The sequence below is a fragment of the Nipponia nippon genome, unplaced genomic scaffold, assembly GCF_047370975.1.
Source record: "Nipponia nippon isolate SJK-2023a ecotype South Korea unplaced genomic scaffold, ASM4737097v1 scaffold_7, whole genome shotgun sequence".
Lineage (NCBI taxonomy): Eukaryota > Metazoa > Chordata > Aves > Pelecaniformes > Threskiornithidae > Nipponia > Nipponia nippon.
In genome coordinates this window covers 41,720,239-41,739,707 of record NW_028262391.1, presented here as the reverse complement: position 1 = coordinate 41,739,707, position 19,469 = coordinate 41,720,239, and the positions used below count along the sequence as shown (strand labels likewise).

Genomic DNA, 19,469 nt, shown 5'->3' with positions numbered 1-19,469 from the left:
CTGAAATTGCTTATTATAGTAGTAATAAAATATTTTGAAGACATTTTGGGCTATTTCGACGCACAGACAGGCTTTGAAGGGGATTTCAAATAAGAATGCCAAATTAAGTGATAACACTCATTACTGGACTGTTTCACATATCATTCAGAGCTACACCAGGGACAATGCTTGAGTTATGCATAAAAATAATACTTGACTTTTTGTGACCTATTCCATTTCCAGTCTCTTGTATCCTGTGATTTAATGAATGAGCCTGTAAATTTTCTTGGTAAACTTAACAAAAAATCCCAACAACTCAAAACGCATTTGAGCGCTTTGCTAGATCCGTAATTCCAAGAAAATCTGGAATGTGCAAGTAGTTTCTGAAAAGGTCTTTCTCTTATATGTAACTGAAATATTAAAAATTCCTTCCTTTTGTAATAGTAGCTAATGAACCACATAAAGACTTTTCTACCCTACAGTTCAAGAATTGGCACATGTATTTTGTTAGCAATGACCCTATTTCCCTTCTTGCTATTCAGCTTTCAAAAAAGGTATGAAATGTTTGTAATATGACTGTTGGTTCACTAAAACAAGTCTCTTCCTTTCCATTAAGTTAATAGGTCTTAGGTCTAAGTGTCTGTTCTTTCTGAAACATGTGTCTGGATTATCCTTCATTTTGTCATGCAGTTCTTGTTCATGGTGGTGGGTGTATTTTCCCTATAAAGAAAGCAGTAGTATTTGCTGTCGGTAAGGAGTATGTGCCCAAATCCTGCAGAGGGTCCAGTGGGAAGTCATAGCAGTTTGGGAGCACTAACTCATTAGATTAAAAAACCACATAAACAGATGCTAAACTTTTGAAGCATGTGATTCTTTCCAACTTGTGCTTTTTTCAGTCAGGTGTTGAAAGAAGTTACTGCAGTGAATGTCCATGTACAGGAGATCATTGTGCACTTTCTACAGTACCAGGATGCCTGAGTTTAGAATCCACTTCTTGCGTGCATTTGTATTAGTAAAAAAGGGAAGACAAATACTTTCCAAAAGCAAACATAAAGTTGTCTCAAACTGAGAATTTTCTTTACTCTTGAATAAGCACTTGTATGTTTTTCATTTTTTTTCTTAGAATGTACTTGTACTGTTTGCAGGTGATACATTAAAAATATGAATAAAACTAGTTAGACCCAGAACGTTGCAAGTGGAGAATCTGGAATAAAAAGAAGCAGCAAGTCAGCTGCTTGTGTTGTGTAAAGCCTAAGAATTGAGGAGGAAAGAGACTTACGCTTTTCTAGTGTAACACGAATTGTGTGGTGATTGTTCATCACACCAGAGTGATACTCTTTAATTACCTACAGCTACAACTTCTTAAATACAATAAATCAGACAGGAAACATGATAGGTGGAAATGACAGGCACTCACTGATGGAGCCTGAGGTAATAAGTGTTGTACCATGCGCCAGCTGCCTTTCTTTAATTGTGCACATCTGTGTGAATGGAGGAGGATTAAGGGAGGGTGGGGGAAAGACCCCTGACAAGAGACAGGTATAAAGCCTCAGGATAAACCTCACTGAAAAGTTAAGCTAGAGATTTTTTTTTTTTTTTTTTTTTGACTGAAATAAAAGGAAGGGAGGCTAAAGAACTCAAAAGGTATTTGTATTAAAATGTTAATATTTAAAACATGTATTTTACTTTTTGCACATATACCACTGCAATGGTTTAAAGTAATTTTCTTTTCTAGTTACTGTGGGCCATACTAAATATAAGAGCTTATACACAACAATGTGTACTTTTGAATATATATGTGTACAAGCACACATCTGTAAGTGATGAACCTGAATGAGAGTTTTTGTGGGGGCAATGTAGGATGGTATATTCAAGTGGTCATAGTCACAGTGCCTGGTTCAAAATCCTGATAATCCATGAGTGCAGCACTGTGTGACTACATTACCACTTCACAATAAAGGATGGCAAGTGGGCAGATTTGCATGCAAATTAAATTTTCAACAATATTTCTGCATGCAACTTCCATTACAGTTGGACAACTTTACACAATTGAAACTGATGACTAAGAAAAAGCATTTATAATTTAGTAAATTACAACAGCAATGCCTGTAATCACCCAGGTTAGCTTCTAAAGTGCCTCTAGGGGGTTGATTAGAAGGAGGAGAACCTTTAAGAGGCTCATGAGGCAGTATCAAGCACTGTGAATTGAAACACAGTAAGAGAAGCTGTTATAGCCTGGGCTTAGTGGAACAAATTTAAGACAAACCTATGTAATATGGGCAACTTCTAATCAGTGAAACAAGATTTGATCAATCAAATGGTAAAGAGCTGTTAATAGTATGATATTTATATTTATTTATATTTATATCAGAACCAAGGCCACATTTAGTTAAATTGTATATGCAAGACATTATTAAATGCCCAATGAAAATAAAAGGTGATTGGCGACATGAAGAATGCAAGGCAAGGGATATAATTTAGTATACCAGGTCCTGAGAAATACCGAATATTCACCACCCCCAACAGACCTTTCAACATGTCTCCATGTAATTTCTACATGTGTAAAAGATTTTTTTGTATTTACATCATGCACAGTTGGTTTTGTGCGAGGTCCATGTGGAAGTGGAGGTGAATAATGCTGAGTCAAAACTCGGAATATACTGCCCTCTCCTGACAGTTGGGTCAACCTAGGAGCGTGCAACTGAAACACCCTATTAATTTTTGTTAGAAGAAATTTTGGTGCTTGATCCTTCAGCCTTATCGTTATATAACTTATAAATGCTCTTCCACTGTGATAGTGTGTTTTCTTTTGTCTTTCATTATGAAAAAATTAACGAGGGTAGTATTTGCTGACATTTGTAAGTTGATCATTTCCTGTTCCAAAATAGATCCTTACAATATTTTAAAAATATTTCCTATATTGCTTGTTATCAGTTTACTTAGATTCAGAACTGGCTCACTAGCAGATTGTTGAAGATCATTAAAATCCTCATGGAAAGTGTTGGCAAGGTGATAATGAAATTAGCATCTCTCTTCTCCATAAACAGGTTAATTTGGGGGGGGATACAATGATCAGTGATATCCGAAAGTAGAAAGAAGTGCACGAGAAGCTTCTAGTTATTGTATTGGATTGTAAATTGTTCATATTGCGTAGTAGGGGTTTAGCTGGAAGTGTGTTGTCTGGTGGTGGCCATACGGACTTCTTAGTTTTTTTTCAAGTATTAGGTTCTTCCACATTTTTGAAGCCAGGTTGCATTTTGTGAAATCCCAGTTATGGATATTAGTACTGGTTTTTGTCTGATATTGAGATTACCTCTTGATCTGTTCTTAGGCCATAGCTGAAAAAGATTGAGTCTAAACCCTGCTATTTTTTCCACTTATTCTGAGAAGGTAGATCATGAAGAAATTAAAACCTTCCTGTCAATTATTTGGAAAACCTCAGTGAAGCCTTCCTGCCTCCAAAAGTCTTCCTCATAATTCTCTCCAAGCCATGCTAATGCTTGGTGTGGTGATACACTGACCAGCTTTGGTATTAAGCTTTGTTTTCTGGAGCCGGAGCCACAACTTTTGTGGTTTTCTGGGACTGCTAGAAATCAGTTCATGAGCCCTGAATAAAGGAAAAGTAAGTGGAAAAGTTTCCACAAGAATGGCAAAGCGTAATGGTAAGATGCCCAGCAGCTCTGATATACAGGAGCTTGGAAAAGACTTAATTTCTGGTGGAGCTCTCACAGGACTAGACGAACTTGTACGCACACTTAATCCAATATACCTGTTAAATTCAGTGCTTCTGTAAGAGTTTCTTGCTTTGCTTCTTTTGTCTGGTAGTAAATCATGACCATAAAACCCTGTCTTACATTGTTTTTTCTTTTTTGTCACAGCTCTGTACACTGTACTTTTTTTAATGTAAATTACCTACCACAACTATGCGTGATCCCATGTTGCTGCTGTTGGTGTAATACAAGTACACAGATAAGTAATCTGAGCTAGGCAGAGCTAGGAGTATATGCTTTTTCCTAGCTAAAGGGCTGTTGAGAGCAGCTGCTCCCTCTTTCAGCTGTAGTTTAGGATTGATGTTTGAATTCCGTTCCTAAGACTGAATGTATAATATCAGAGTGGTGTTTATATTTTCTTACAATAAACTGCCAAGCCTACTTTAGTAGGTACTTTAGCCACACCCTGCCATCTCTGTCCCTTACCCCAAGTTGTCAAATTAATATTGTACGTACATATATATATATACACACTTATAATGGTACTAGGTAGTTTTACAAATGAGAGTTGTGCTTCAGATGTTGTCATAACAAGTCATATTAGTCTAAAAATATATACACTAAGTTTTAAATATATGTCCTATGACACTGGTACTATTTTTGAAGCAATGATATTAGTGTTTTCCCAGATAGGTACTGTGTATGGACACTGAGGGAATGTGTGTATAATTTTTATGCACTGCTTTTGGGCATATTTATGTTAATGGCAAATAAGATAATGCTGTCTTAATATAGTACGGTGCTTTGCAGCTCAGAGGCCTATGAGGGTATCTCTGTTCCTTTTAGTATCAAGCTGGTGGAGAAGAACGTGCTGATCGAGAGCATACAGCTGAGTTACTAGGAAGTGACTGGTGAGAGGTGACATAAAACCTATGCAGTCACAAATGAAAAGGTCTTTTTATTTAATTAGGCTATAAAGTTGCCAAAGAATCTATAATGTGTGTGTATCAAACTACCATCTTTTGGGATGGGGATAATGTTGACAGTAAGGAAAACAACTTCAAAGAAATGCTAAAATAATATTCAATTCTTAACGAAATAAAATCTGTTCCTCATTGTTAGATAACTTTGCTTTTTCAAGACACCATTTTTAATGCTGCTGGTAACTAATTTACCACTTCTCCTAGCAAGTGTTGAGATGTTGGACTGTTGACCGGTTAGCATTAATATAGTTATTTGTGAACTGCATATGATAAAGTAATTTGCCAAGGCACACCTTTCACATTTAATTATTTGTGCAAGTTACACTAAGAGATATTGTAATATTGGTTATGCAGATTCAGTACAAACAGCATATTGGTGCAAATACTGTTTATGTGAAATTAAAAGTAAGATTTTTTTTTTTTATTGCTCATTCAGAAGAGAATTGATTGTCAGGTTTTATGAATTCTACAATGTAGCCAAGAGTAAAACGACAACACTTGCTAAAAAGCTGGAACACTGATCAATGCAAGTGCCATATTTTAATCCACCACAAATACTTTTATTTAATTGTCTAAAAGCTCTTTTGATATAAAGAGATGGGCAAAACAAAGGTGTGTCTGTGCTTCTTAGTTTCATTAGATATGTAAACGAATCCTCATGAAATTAATGATACTTTAAATTAAATGGATACGAAATAGATTTAACTCTTGGTTTGTTGTTCTGAGCTCTTTCAAATTAGTAGGTAATTGGCAGGGTAGCACCGTGTGATATTTTAGCCATGTAACCAGTGTATAGATACTAACAATGAAACATTACAATAAAGACTTACTAAGCATGGATATTAAAGCATAGAACGTAAAGGAGTTATTCCTGATTTTCATCCTAAAACAAAAAGTGTCTGTCTGTCCCTGACTTGTTACTGTGTTCAATAAGCAAGGCAGTGATTGAAAAATTCTGTCCTTTGTACCCTTTGTGTTTACAGAGGGGAATACTTTACAAAGCTTTGACTTGAGCATCTCGGTTGCTGTACCATCTTGTATTTCCCTTCTGCAATGCAACTGTGGACTCTTCGTGCACAAAGTTCAAGTGTTGGGAGCAGGTGAGATGGGACTTCAAGGTAAAAATAGAGTTTAAGCTGTCATTTGCCATCATAGAAGAGAGAAATCACTTGCCAAGAATGAATACAGGCTCCCTAAAGCTCACTGGCTCAGCCTAAATTCCACCCGAGGTTCTGTGTCAGTGTGTGGTGTTAACTTTAATGGCATTGAAGTAGCCTTCATTCTCTGGTCATGGTTCCAAATATGTCCCCTTTGTTAGCTGAGATCATTTCCTCCTCCCTCAAATGTAAGCAAGGTTTTGCAGTAATAGATGGTTCCTGCTGAGAGTTTGCCAGGCAACACAAATCTCTAGGGAGGCTTAAAATGTCCTCCTCTTAAAAAATGTCCAATTTAATGGCTGTATTTAGGTGTTTGAGGCCATACAGTGTTTGCAACAACTATGATGGCTCTATTATGATAATGGAAGAAAGCTACATTATGAAATAAATGCATTCTAGGTTTTCCTTGGCAGCGTAATGTAAGGATCGTTCTGCGTGTTGGTACTAAAGAATCAAAAACAGTTTAGCAAGTCGATGTGAACACTGTTTCTTGTCATGCGGTTAATGGATCTACTGTTGTATTTGTGTTCTTTCCAGCTCTGCTGCCTTACATCAATGAAAAATTATGTTTTTTCTTCAATGCCACAACACTAGTCATCTTTATATTCAATGTATTCCCCTTCAAATCTTTCAGTATAAAATGTCTACCATTTTACTGGTTTTGAGTCATTTACCTGGTTCTTGGCAATAGAAAAGGGTCATCTTTCTTGATTATTGATGTTGCATTTAGTAAGTTCAGTTTACTATAGTCATGTTGATGCACGAACAAATGCACTACTTTTTTTATGTAGAGCTGGCTGGAAACATGGATGTATGTATTTATTCTGGTTTTGCTTCTGGTTAAAGCAACAATAAATCTTCTACCCTTATAGATATAGTATTTATACCCTCTCTAATACTTCTTCCCTTTCCTAAAAGCTGTTGCTTATGATTGGCTGCGCAGATTTAGGAAACAGTGAAAATCATTATGAAAAGCAGTTACAGTGCATGAATAGTAGGCATTCTTCAGATTTAAAGAGGTCAAATTGATTTTTGTGTGTGTGTGACAGAATTTGTTCCTGGGGTGAGACTTTGAAGTAAAATTTCAAAGCATTGACTAGGGGTGCAGCTCTGCAGCTTCTTATTGACTTTGTTCAGAGATCAGGAGTTAAAACTCCATGCCGCACTTTGAAAATTTACCCCTAAGTATTGAGTTTTACCTCAGAATAATTTTTTCCCAATAATTTAATAAACCCCTGAGAATGTGGTTTATAATGGAAATGCTGACATACTTAAATTTAATGCTAATCACTGAAAATTAGTAAGATCTTTAAACAGAACTTGGGCAAAACCTGCAACTTGTGAGTCTCCTGTAGTTAATTAACAGGAAACATTTCAGAAATGCATAATACTCGGAACACTGTGTTAGCAGTGGCCATGCCAATAGTAGTATCATATTTTGTTTTATTCCTTATACTTGGCATTATCCTCCAATTCATAGGAGAGTGCTTCTGAACACCTAGCTATTTCCCAAACATATACCTGCATTGTGGAATTGAGCTTGTGAAACAGGAGCTCATGGTGACGAAAGTTTATATACAATAACGGCACGGATTCTTTCATATAAAAGTGTCAACAAGATCAGTGCTGTTATGATCTTGTTTGTTTGAGTAGGACCTCAGAAAAGAACATCATCCAGTCTAGAAATGGTATTGACAATGTCCAGAACAATGATTTTGAGTCCAGGCATGTTTGCCGTGCTGCTTCCTCTTGCTTCTCTGTGGCTCCTTTGTACTTCTCCCCTGCATTTCTCCATGGTAAAGTAACTGCAATGACAATCTAATAAATACCTTTGGAAAGAGAGTGGTGGGGCAGTGAGGAGTATAGGAATCACTAATCTTTGAGATGAAAGGTGAATTTTGATTACATGGGGCTGAGGTTTGGGAAACTGACCTTAATTTCTGAGCCCTGCAAAAAAAGACTAGGTTTTTTTGCATATTATAGTTGCTTTGTGGTGTTTAGGTAGTGGCTGTGTTTTGCTGTACTAGCTAGGAAGGAGACTTGCTAGATATAATTGTTAGCTATAAGTCTGGTTGTGGCTTTTTTGCTTTCCCATCACATCTCCCCTGCTGTGCTACTTTTACAGGAGCCAATGAAGAGAAAATGGCAGTAACATCTATGCCTAAAATTTTGTATTGTGTGTTGATGATTTCAAGTCTTAGTCATTTAAATCAAAAACATAGTACATCAAATAGAATCTCCTTAGAAGAGTGTTTTAAAGAGGAATTTGAAGGAGAATGGTGCTGTGGGCTTGTGGATCTTTGCAGAGCTTATGGAAGGCAGCGTGGGAGAAAGCACGTAGATAAATTTGAAAAAGGAGTAACTAAACGCGTGTGTTTTCCTTTAAAAAAACTGCTTCCCAAATACTAACATTTAATATTTTTAGTCACAATGGAACTCATGAATGTCGCAACCAATTTATATGATTTTCTGTAGAAAAACAAACACACAAAACCAGTGCATCTGGACTGACAAGCTGTATGCCAAGATTCAGCCAGATGCAATTTGAAATGTCCAAGACATTAAACATGCCCTGAAATGGAGCTTTTAATGAAAGTGCCATCTCAGTCTCAGCTATAGTGAATGCCAGTGTAACACACTGCAAGGAATTTATCATGCTAGATCTCAACTGCAAGTAGGTTACGCTAATCTAGAAGTAAATATACTGGAAGTCTGCAGAAGTTAATGCCTGGGAGGTGATTTTTCCACCACGTATCCCATCCTGCCTGCATACTTTGTTTATAGTAATGTATTTCTGATAACTACATAAATTTTACCAAACTTAAAGGAAAAAAAAAAAAAAGAAAAAAGTTGTGTGCTGTGTGCTTTGTATGCATTGTTTTGTTTCTTTCATTAATTCTTGCTGGCATTCTGGATGCTCAGATGAACAATAGCAGTAGCCTGTAAAGATCAATACCAGATTGCTGATAGTGCCTATCTATTCAGAGAGCAGATTATTTGATAAATGGTTTGGTCCATATGTTTTGACATTTGTTAGCTGTATAGCCCAGACCAACTGGTAGAACTGTAGTTCCATCATAAAAAGCAGGAGCAACAAATAGAATATTTCCTTTTTGGTACAAAACCTATATATTGTAGTTTTAAAGCTGCAGGTAGTAGATTTCAAGAAAGAAAAACAAAAACTTCAAGTTGGTAAAAGTTCACATATGTTTTTCTTAAGTTTTGTAATTATGGTCAATGAATACAATGTGTATAAATTTTGTATTTTATGGCTTTGTAGTTGACAGGATTCGGATCTCATAAAACTGTAATCCTAGCCATTTTTTTTATATCTGTCTCTATATAGCGGATCAAACTGGCTTCTCTGAGAGAACTCACTTTGGTCTTCCCCCAAAACTTGCCCTCTTTCAAAAAAACCTGGGAAATTTAATGAAAGATATGGGGTGACAAGAATATCCAGAGCAGACTCAAAAGTTAATGAAACTTTGGGCAAGCATCTGGAACTTTACATGAGCTCAAATTTCAGTTCCTAGCACTTAGGTCAAAATTCTGAATTATTTTTGGAAGACATACACTTATGCCTTCTTTTCTCTCAAATGCCTTATAATGTATGCTCAAGTGCAAGGTCCTGCACTTTATATCCACTTAAGCAAAGGACATTTTTTCATTTAGGTGGTAGCAGTAGTCAAACTCTTTCTTTCAGCCTCAGAGGACCAAATAAATCTGTTTGTGAAGGGCATATGGCAGCATGCTCTGTAAACTGAATTCAAAGAAACAGTTATAGTTACTGTATTTATCTCAAGCTATTTATGAGAGGAATTTATGAGTAAACTTGTAAGTAAAATTATAATCTAAAATTTGTAAGTAAACTTATAAGTAAAAAGAGTAGCCAATTCCTCATTGCTGCATGAAGAGACTAAAAACGATTATTTCAAAAGTGATTTGCTGTCCTTGCACAGGGAGACCTCAAACAGGTGAAACGTAGTACTATAATAGATATGGCAAGAAAAATACAGTGAAAAATTGTACCTGACACACTTAAACTTTGAAATACATTTTGGAGCCTTATACGCAAACAGGAAAACGATGTTGCTCTCCCCATTTTTTGACTTTGTTGACTTCATGTGGTGAGAAAAAGGATGGTGTTTGCTTAAAGGTCCCTGCCCTCTAAAAGTCTCTTAGGGGTTCAGTTAAGTCATTACTTGCTAAGTATGTGGTGAAGGGTATACAAACCTTGTCCTCTACCTCTTGCCATGTGTGACAGGTCCTCCTGTGCCAAGAGTTCCTTAGGCTTTTGTGAGTGTTGCTGTCCCTTTTGGGATTTGGAAGGATTTCTCTCCTCTGTCAACAACAGCAGGTTGGTCCCTATAGGGCAAGCGAAGAGAAAATTGTCCAGTTGTGATTTAGCAGCTTGTAGGTACTCGGGTAGGGGGTCTGTCTCTGGATCTCTGGTAGGTTAAAATAAGCTGTTTTTAACTGAAATGGATTTTAAGGAAGACAGGAAATAGGGTTAGAATTTCTGGAATAGCAGTGACAACTTCCTTTCCCCTTTCTTTTAACCCAATATGGTGATGAACAAGAAAGTTGATCTGAGAATAAGATAGGAGGAGTTAGGGACTGACAGTTTTCCTCCATAAAATGGGAGAGGAACATGAAGAGAAAGATGGTCTGAGATGAAAGAGGTATTTCTGGGTAGTTCTAAGGATGGATGAGATTTAACATAGTCAAATACTATCCTGTGCATCTTGTCCTCTTCCTACTTGTTTTGAACAATCAGAGGCAGCTTAATGTAGAATGGTGGAAAACGGGTGTCTCGGCAGGGGGCTTGATCACTCACTGAAAGGTGCATACTGTATTATTTACTGTTTCAGGAATGGTGTTATGCAATCTGGTATCAGAAGATGATCTTTGCATTTCTTTTTTTCTTTTTTTTTTCTTTTTTTTTTTTTATGATTTGCAGGAGGAAAATGTAAAACGTCAGTATTTCTCCTTTAAGTAATCTGCAGTAAGTAGGTGCAAGATCCCTGAACCACTGTTCTCAGAATCATCTTAAAATAGCCACTTTCTTGTTTTCCTGGTGTATATATGAAACAGGTGTATTAACATATTAATGATCAGATGTTATATTTAGCTCTGCATTTTAAGAATCTTTAGCAATGTAGAAAAGGATGATTTGACAGGCTTAATTCAACACTGGGCAACAAATAAAGCTTATAATGAAATTAACATAAATCATTAGCATTAATCATTCAGTATTATTGATAGCCATATAAAGAAATGTATCACAGCCCTGGAAGTAAAGAAGAGCAGAGCAATGTTTCTTGCCAGCTGTCCTGACAAGCTATGAGCCCATATGGTAGTGGTACTGGCTTTCCTTTCTAATTTTCCTCCTCTGCTTGAGCTGTCAGAAGCCCCTCTCCTTTTCTTTCTCCACAGACTGCAGAGATAGCTTCTATGCCATTTTTTTGAAAATGCCAGCTTTTTAGAACAGGTCAGACTCCATCGGTATCTGTGACTGTCACTAGCCATGTCACCAGCATGAGCAAATTAGCTAGATGACAATTAACATACAGTCTACATTCATCGTTTTCAATTTGGTAACCTTCACTTCTACTTATACTTTCATCTCCAAAACCTAGTAAGAGTTTTCCACACTAGGAAACAACATACTCTTAAAGTAGCATTTGGAAATTGTGTATTGGGAAACGTGTATTTGAAATTTGATATGAAAAAATTGAATAAATGCATGTGTGTTTCATGGTGTTCAGTCATTATTCCCTGGATAGCTTTATTTGCTTCTGTGCACCCCCCCCCCCCAAAAAAAAAAAAAAAAAAAAAAAGTGAAAGAATGAGGTTAAAATAATGAATACTGCTAACACTGCTTGTGCTGGAAGCTTTTGAGACCCTGAAGTTACTTAGTCATCTTTATTTACCTGAAGTAAGCTCAGTGAAACATTAGGTAAACACGGGTACAGGGACTAAGTAGCAGGACTGGCAATATATCCCTAAAGCTATAATCTCAGATGCTTGTTCTAATCATAGACACTGCATACTTTCTTCATAGTTTTGGCATGCTTTCAAGTGTTAGACAAATCGTCACGATCAGCAGTGCTCAGTCTCAGTGCTGTGAGAACATGAGCAAAGTAGGTGCACTGGGGAGGTATCACAGAGTTAGAATCTTTGGATGGCAGTGATGAAAATTGCCTCCTTTTCCATTGTTTTATATCTTTACCTGCACCTTTTCATTTCTTTGTATTATATGAGCAATTGAAATCATTCTGTCTCTCATGAGCATCTCCATTTTCGCAGTTAAAAGGAAGAATAAAATGGCTTCAAATTAAGAAAACCATGCATATGCAAGCAATTTTTACATTTCCTTGTAATTTTTTTACAGTTGGTTCTTTGTATTTACCTTTAACATGTCTAAACACATGGAAAGTAAGGCTTTTCCGTTCTTAATTCAAGATCATACAATATATGAGAGATATGGTTAGGCGTTGTCAGAGCATTGCACAACAGCACAGTACTGTCAGCTCTCCTTAAAATGTCTTTCTTTTTAAGTGTCTTGGCTAAAAGGATCTGGTATACTTAACTGTGGATTACTAAATTTAAGTTACTGGACTTTCTGTTGAATAATTAAATATCCTTTTTCAAAGAACAAGATTCTGCCTTCTATTGCCATAAAATAGTCTTCATTTTCAAGTTAGTTGCATGCAGAAGAGCATAAAGAAAACAGGTGCTTGAAGGAAACATGTATGAACATAGAAAAGCATCCCACACTTTGTCACTCTTGGGCAATCATGTGTTCACCTCTTAAATTTGCATGGGACCTTAATCTCCAATATAGAAATACATACCATTCCCTTATGCTCAGAGTCAGTGTTGCAAGGGAGCATAATAGCCAGGACTGGTATCCTATACCAAAGCGAATAGATCCCTTAATTTCATGGTTTAAAAAATACTTGAGTTGACCTCAGTATAATTCCTATATTTTAGTCATTTAGATGTCATGGCTGAGTAATCATTCATTAACTATAGTGCTTTTCAAATGAAGAACTGAGATGAAAATTTTTCTTAATGATGACAAGTGATGTAATTTAGTTTTATTCGTGTATTATAGTGGTGCCCGCTAGCGCCGCTGTAGTTAAGGGTCTGTCAGTGGTTCCATTATAGACCCCTATTTTCAGAGGGTTTATAACTCAAAAATTGATTTTAGACTTAAAACTGCCACCCAAGGTCTAAGTCCTGGAGGTTGTTTTTATATACAAATTGGCATTTTGGGGAGGAGAGGAGGAAAGGTTAATCGTTTCTCAACTGTAAGAACAAGATCGAGGATTTTCTGTCTTAGATTTGTATTTGTGCTTCTATCATACTAAAATCGCTTCATCCACCTCAACACCAAAGTAAAAAAAGCCACTATCAAGTACTTTATGACCAAAGAAAGGCTGCAGATCTTATTAAGCACAGTATAAGAATTGAATTGGGCTGAGACTTGTAAAAGCAAGTCCATGGCTTGGAAAATCCCATGACATTTAATCAGAGGTTGAAGTCTGAGTGTAGTCATTTAGGAAACTGGGGTAGGGATGAAGGAAGGCCTCCTCTTTCACTGTGCAAGGCAAGAGAGTCAAAACAGATCTGCTGTTTTGCCTTGTGCTATAAAGAAGCTGCAACAAAACTGGTACTAATACTATAAGGGCAATTTTCAGAGGAGTGTTAAGGTACTTATCAGGCCTTAAATAGCATCTCTGGAATTGAGAATAGAATAGTAAATATAGCAGTGGCTTACTAAAAGCTCATTGGAAGGAAGGAGAATGAGTTGGATCCTAGCTGGAACAAAATGAAGACTGCTGCTACTGTCCTGATGGAAATGGGAGCTCCAGCAAGGAAACCTCCATGACTCTTGACACACAGAGGTAGGCTGACAAGGGGAGGGAAAACCTTGCTGCTTTCTGTTCTGCATAGGGGTCCTCAGAAAAGGGGGAGCTACACACAGAAAGAGAATCCCAGGTCAGGTGCCAATCAGCTCCTACTGATTTGTTCTCCAGTAACCACACTCCTGCTAAGCTGAGAAGAAACAGGGATGATCAGCTTTCAAGCTGTCTGTTTATTGGAAATGAGACTAATACCCCACTGGAATTACCCTATTAAAACTGAAAATAAATCTAAAATGAATGTCAAAGAAATGGTATAATTATTATATATTTACTTTGGCTTACCTGATGGTCAAATCTCATTCTGTGAGCCTTTAAAAATGACCTCATAAACATTAGAAATGAATAGATAGAATGAGAACCTGGAAATAGGAAGGCCTTGCATTTGTATGCAAGCTTTGCATTGGATTCGGAATATATAGTGTAGATTCACTATGGATGCATGTGGTTTTTCTTACTGCAAGAAACAAAAGAATAAAAAAAAAAGATTAAGTTCATTTCTTCTCCAACAGAATTACTTATCCTGCATCTATTGGAATTATTTATGATTAATGGTCCTGTATTTTGTTTTCAGTCCAGGTGTGCCGTCAGAGATGTTGCTCACATTTATAGATGGAAATACGAGAATTGGCAGCGGTTAGATATGCATGTCTCTCAGAAGAGAAAAAGCAGCTTGATATTTCTTGAGAAGGGAAAGTTTCTGACTAGTTTCATATTCCAGAAGACAGCATAGTGGGTTGTCTAAGACAATGTTCTCCAACTAGACCGATCTGTTTACAAACTCATGGTTATCTTACAGAGACACTTGATCCTTTCTGTCTTTAGCAGCAATAATTTTTACTCTTTTCTCATAATGACAAAATGAAAAATTTTCAAGATAGTCACATTAAATGGTAAAATTTTTTTTTTCAATTGTTAATAATAAAAAACCTCCCACTAAATCCAAATGTATCAATACACAAGAAAAAGTATGCATTTTTATTTCATTCTGGCCTCTCTCTTTAAGAAACATTAGAGAGATGCTTCGGTTTTCTTGACAGCTTCTGGCATCTTATCGTACATTACAATGTACTGTACAGCAGAGAGGATGCATTTCTGTACAGATGTATAGAAACTGTATATTTCATAAGACATGTTTGGTGCTGTATCATGTATAAGTGCAGACCTGTGTATGGGTCTTACATTAGGGAAAGGAGAAAAGTAATACATGCTCTCCTGTTTCTGATTCATGGCCAGCTCTGCCTCCTTGGCTAGTCATGCTAGGTTATGGGCTGTCTGCAGATTTGAAGAATGCTTGGACTAGAGAAGAGGGATAATATCTGGGAGAACAGTTCAGGACTGGTGGTTAAAAGCAGATGTAGTTGTGTAATGATAGACGCTAATGTGACTTTAGGTATACCATTTCTTTATTTTCTTTAAATATCAGCTATTTGTAAAACATGAGATTTAATGGAACACTTACTGGTAGTGTGGTTCATGACTGTGAGAATATTCATGTTGAAGCAGTATATTGTACATTTAGATTGAGTTTTACTGTGCATTTTAAAAAAATATTTTTAATTTTAAAAAGTATTTTAGAAATTACTCTGTTTCTTGCACTGAAAAATTCCATTGGAAAGGTTCAGTGTTTCCCAGAATAGGATTACCACTACAAGGAAGGTAATCTCATGTTATATTAACCAGCACGAAGTTGAAGATGCAGAACGCCATCTCCTTCTCTCAGATGGAGTTATGAGGGTTATGAGCGTTAAAATGGAATGTAGCTCTTAGTCCACCATTGTTAGCACTATAGAGTGCTAAGTTTCAATAGCTGTCCTGGCATTTTGATGGAATAGAATTATGAGCCTCTAAACAAAGAAATATTTTATCATATAAAGCTGTTTTATAATGAAGAACATTGTAGTTTTATTTTCTCTGTCTATTTTGTTACCGCATTTTCAACTAGCCCCAGTATTTAAAAAAAGATATTTAGTATAATAGCCATTCCAAAGGCTGAGATTTTGTGTCTTACCTTTCTTTTAGGATAGTTGTGGTAATATCTGAAAGATTTGAAACGCTATGGAAGTAATACAACAAATGTAATTTTTAGATAAGTTCTGCTAAGAACAGAAATAAATCTTCTGGATGCTGACCACTATCGGAGCTCTTTCATCATTGTTATATTTAAGGATTTCACAAACACTTAATTCATTGATGAAACAGCTAGTAGGTTGTGGAAATACCTCCCCAAAACAGGGATGATACCAAGATATTGAGGTACATACCAATTTGTGAAAGTGATGCATTAAAATATATGGCAGATTTGAACTAACCTAGTCCAGTGATTTGTGTCATTTTATCTGGTTAAAACTAAAGTGGAAGGACAGGATGATAGTGTAGAAGTTGCACCCTTTTTTTAGGGTTTTGGTTTCCTTTAAGGACATATGTATTTCCGTATGGACCTGTTTTTTGTTGTAGGCAATGTAATTAATGATATAATGTAATCAGATACATTTTACATTTAGAGACTGTGGAAAAGGTTGTGTTGAGGAAAACTAGGTGTCTTAATTTGCCTGTTCTTATTTCAATCCGTTTGCGTATGTGCAAGCAGCAGAAATTCTGCTGGCTGTGTAGGGGAATTGTAGTACTGGTGGTGAGTATGGGTTATGTATCTGTTCTTGCATACTTAGATTTGATCAATTCTCTTTTGTGCTCTTCATGCGTAAGTTAATACCGTTCTTAGGTTTATCTGACTTCAGCGAACACCAAATCTATTTGCTTAAGATAGGTATCTGCCAAGGAGCACATTTCATTGTTTTTCTACAAGTAGTAGTAGTGGCTTCCCCATTCTTCATTCACTTTACAGTGGTGGTCTCATGTGATATCTGTGTGATTTTAAAGCAGTCCATCTGAGAAAGCATCACTGCTTTTGAAATCAGCAAAAATGCTGTTTAAAAAAGCCACCAACCACCAACCACTTGTTTGCTTTAGTGAGGTATTGGCATGATAGTTTCTATATTAAGTTCTTAATTTGCTCCTTCCTATAAATTGGGTCCAAAATAACTGTTAACAAAATAAAAGCATTTTGGGGTGCAGCATAAAGATGCTGTTTTCCTTAAGCATTTAGGAAGTGCAGAGAATAAGGAATAGCACTAGTGATGGGAGAAAGGTGTTGTTATCCTTAGCTGATTCATTTTACAGTTTGGACTACATTAAAGCAGTGTTGACAAAGCGTGCTTTGGAAAAAAATCACAAGGTGCTTAGTGTTGCAGACAGATTCTGGTTTCATTTTGCAAATCTAAAACTGGTGTAGAGGATAGGCAAGGCCAACACTCTGTGTCCCACCTGTTGTCTGGTATCTAAGCAGACGCCATTATAGTCACCAGGAGCGCGTACATATGCATAAAAAGTATTAGGGATGAATCATGATGTTGTGAGTCAAGGTAATTGAATATTTAGACTTAGCTTATCATTAAATGGCAAAAGTTTTATCACTGTATATGTATTCTACTGGAAAAAACCCAACAGTATCAGCTCAGTGCATACACATGTGCTCTGGACCTTTCCTAATTATCTAACCGAATCAACAATTTAAGACTCTGTTAATAAAGATGTCCAAATATTCAGATACCTGCTACCTGCTTCTACACATGGGTAACACCAAAAAACATGTGCTTTTCAGTGGCAAAATCACTGGAGAAGAAAAGTCTTTTTTTATTTTTCTTAAGGTTTAAAACCTCCAGGGCAGTTAGAAAACCATGTTTTTCATTGAACTGTGTCTTTTTGAAATTCACAAGCTTGACATGTCATTGGCATGACGTGTCTCAGTCCGTTACACAGAAATGCCACATTACACTGTGTGACGTGACAGGCTGACAAAAAGGGACATGACGCACCAGCCCAATGGGATGTCAAGCCTGAGAAATTTAAGCCATGCTGTTTGCTTAAAAAAAAAAAAAAAAGGCAAGAAGGGGCACACTCCATGCTGATATCCAGTACTGTTGGATTTTACAGTTTCTAAAAGGTTTTCTTCGTTCAGTCAGGCCTCCCTCTTGTGTTTGATAATAAACCATGCAAATATAAGTTTCTGCTTTTGTATGTTTTATCCTGTGGGACCGCACAGTCTTGAGTTCCACCACAATACTTGGCAAACCTTTGTAGAAGTCCTATACATTTGCAGCACTTGTGATATGGGGATCTGAGTTACGGAAGTACATTGTACTACATTTGGAATTGCTACACGCGTAAACAAGAATTGTTCAGAGATCGCTGTGATAACGTGACATGCTGTAAGTCACAGTTCAAAATCTGTGAAGGTTTTAGAAATATTTTTTTTTAGTTGTGTTAGGCTTCTAGAAGATAGTATAAAGTCCATCCAGGGCAGGACAAATGGAAGGGCAGGAGAGCTTAGAAGAATTAAAAGATAGTTAATAGACAACTTTTTCTGCTGAAAAAAAGCTCTCCCTCAATATTTGTTTCCTTTAAGTAGCAGCAAAGTATTTCAATAATCTCTAAAGAGTTTAAGAACAATATGCTTAATTACTATGAGTAATTTCAGAGCTAATTAATGTGATAAATCTCTATAGTGAAGTATTCTTAGCTACTGATCAACATAAAATGAAATAGATTAAAGTCAGTGCAGATGTATCTTCTAGTTAATTTTACATTTGGTGTGGAATGGTGAAAATGAGCATACAGACATATGTACACGTTTTACTTTAGAATTTGAACATTGAGTTGTATCATGTGTATATGCTTTTAATGCAGTCATTTACATGCAGACTTTGGCTTTTTTTTTAATAGGTTGCAATAATAGGTTCAGTTAAAATAGACAAATTAAATTTAGTATTGTTAAAAACCTGCCATAGTTGTTCATCTATTAAAAATAATAATTCACTCATGAGTAAAAAATGCAGGAAATAAATTGCTGCATACATTTTTGTTAGATTCTTTGCATTTATGCATTGTAAAAAATTTATATAGAGGTAACAATCTAAAATGAAATTCCTTCCTTCTGAGTTGATACATTGCTTGCTAAACATATGGAATAAACTTTGACTACAAGGGCATAAATCAGCTAAGATACACATTTATAATGCTAGTGGGATGTGACCTTAAATGTGAGTCTGAACAGTGCTTCTGTAATTCCTGGTGGTAAACAATATCTTTCTACTTTCTTTCATCAATACGCTTGAAACTGATGAAAGAAGTTGGTCGATAAGTACAAATTCTCCTTTGTGGAAACATTTTTCCATCTTTTTGCAAATAGACTTTCCTGAACTATGATTGGTTTCAGTTTATGTACAGTCTTTCCATTGACTTAGGTGTGCTTTGGATTGTGTCCAAAAATATATATTTTAAGCTGGACAGATTCTGAGAATTCTTTTTCAGAGAGAAGTCTGGTTCTAGTTTAAATTAACAGTGTTGTTGAGAATCTTTTCCTCTTCTCAAAATGTTCATACACATATCCAAAGACAGGGATACAGTGCATGAATAATTGTCCACGGCAGGTCCCTCTGACCTTCCACACCTCTTTACTCCCCTATGTGTGGGCTGACAGGGCATCTGAGATTGTATCCCATGGGTGTCTGCAGTCAGGTATTGTAATGAGGTCTCAAGCTACCACCTGTAGGAAAGGCACATGCAATCTGCATGCTCGTAGAAGTGGGCGTAGTGAGAATAATAAACTATAAGATCAGAGAAGGGTGCTTGAACACCAAACACTTTCCC

General features: G+C 36.4%; 1 long non-coding RNA gene across 1 annotated transcript in view; it reads left to right on the top strand.

Moving 5' to 3' along the window:
- Nucleotides 1-19,469, top strand: part of LOC148051032 (uncharacterized) — a 178,371-nt gene that overhangs the window by 79,880 nt on the left and 79,022 nt on the right. Inside the window, exon 3 of the long non-coding RNA XR_015700798.1 lies at nucleotides 5,656-5,790. This is a non-coding gene — a long non-coding RNA (uncharacterized LOC148051032). The remainder of the gene's footprint in view (nucleotides 1-5,655; nucleotides 5,791-19,469) is intronic.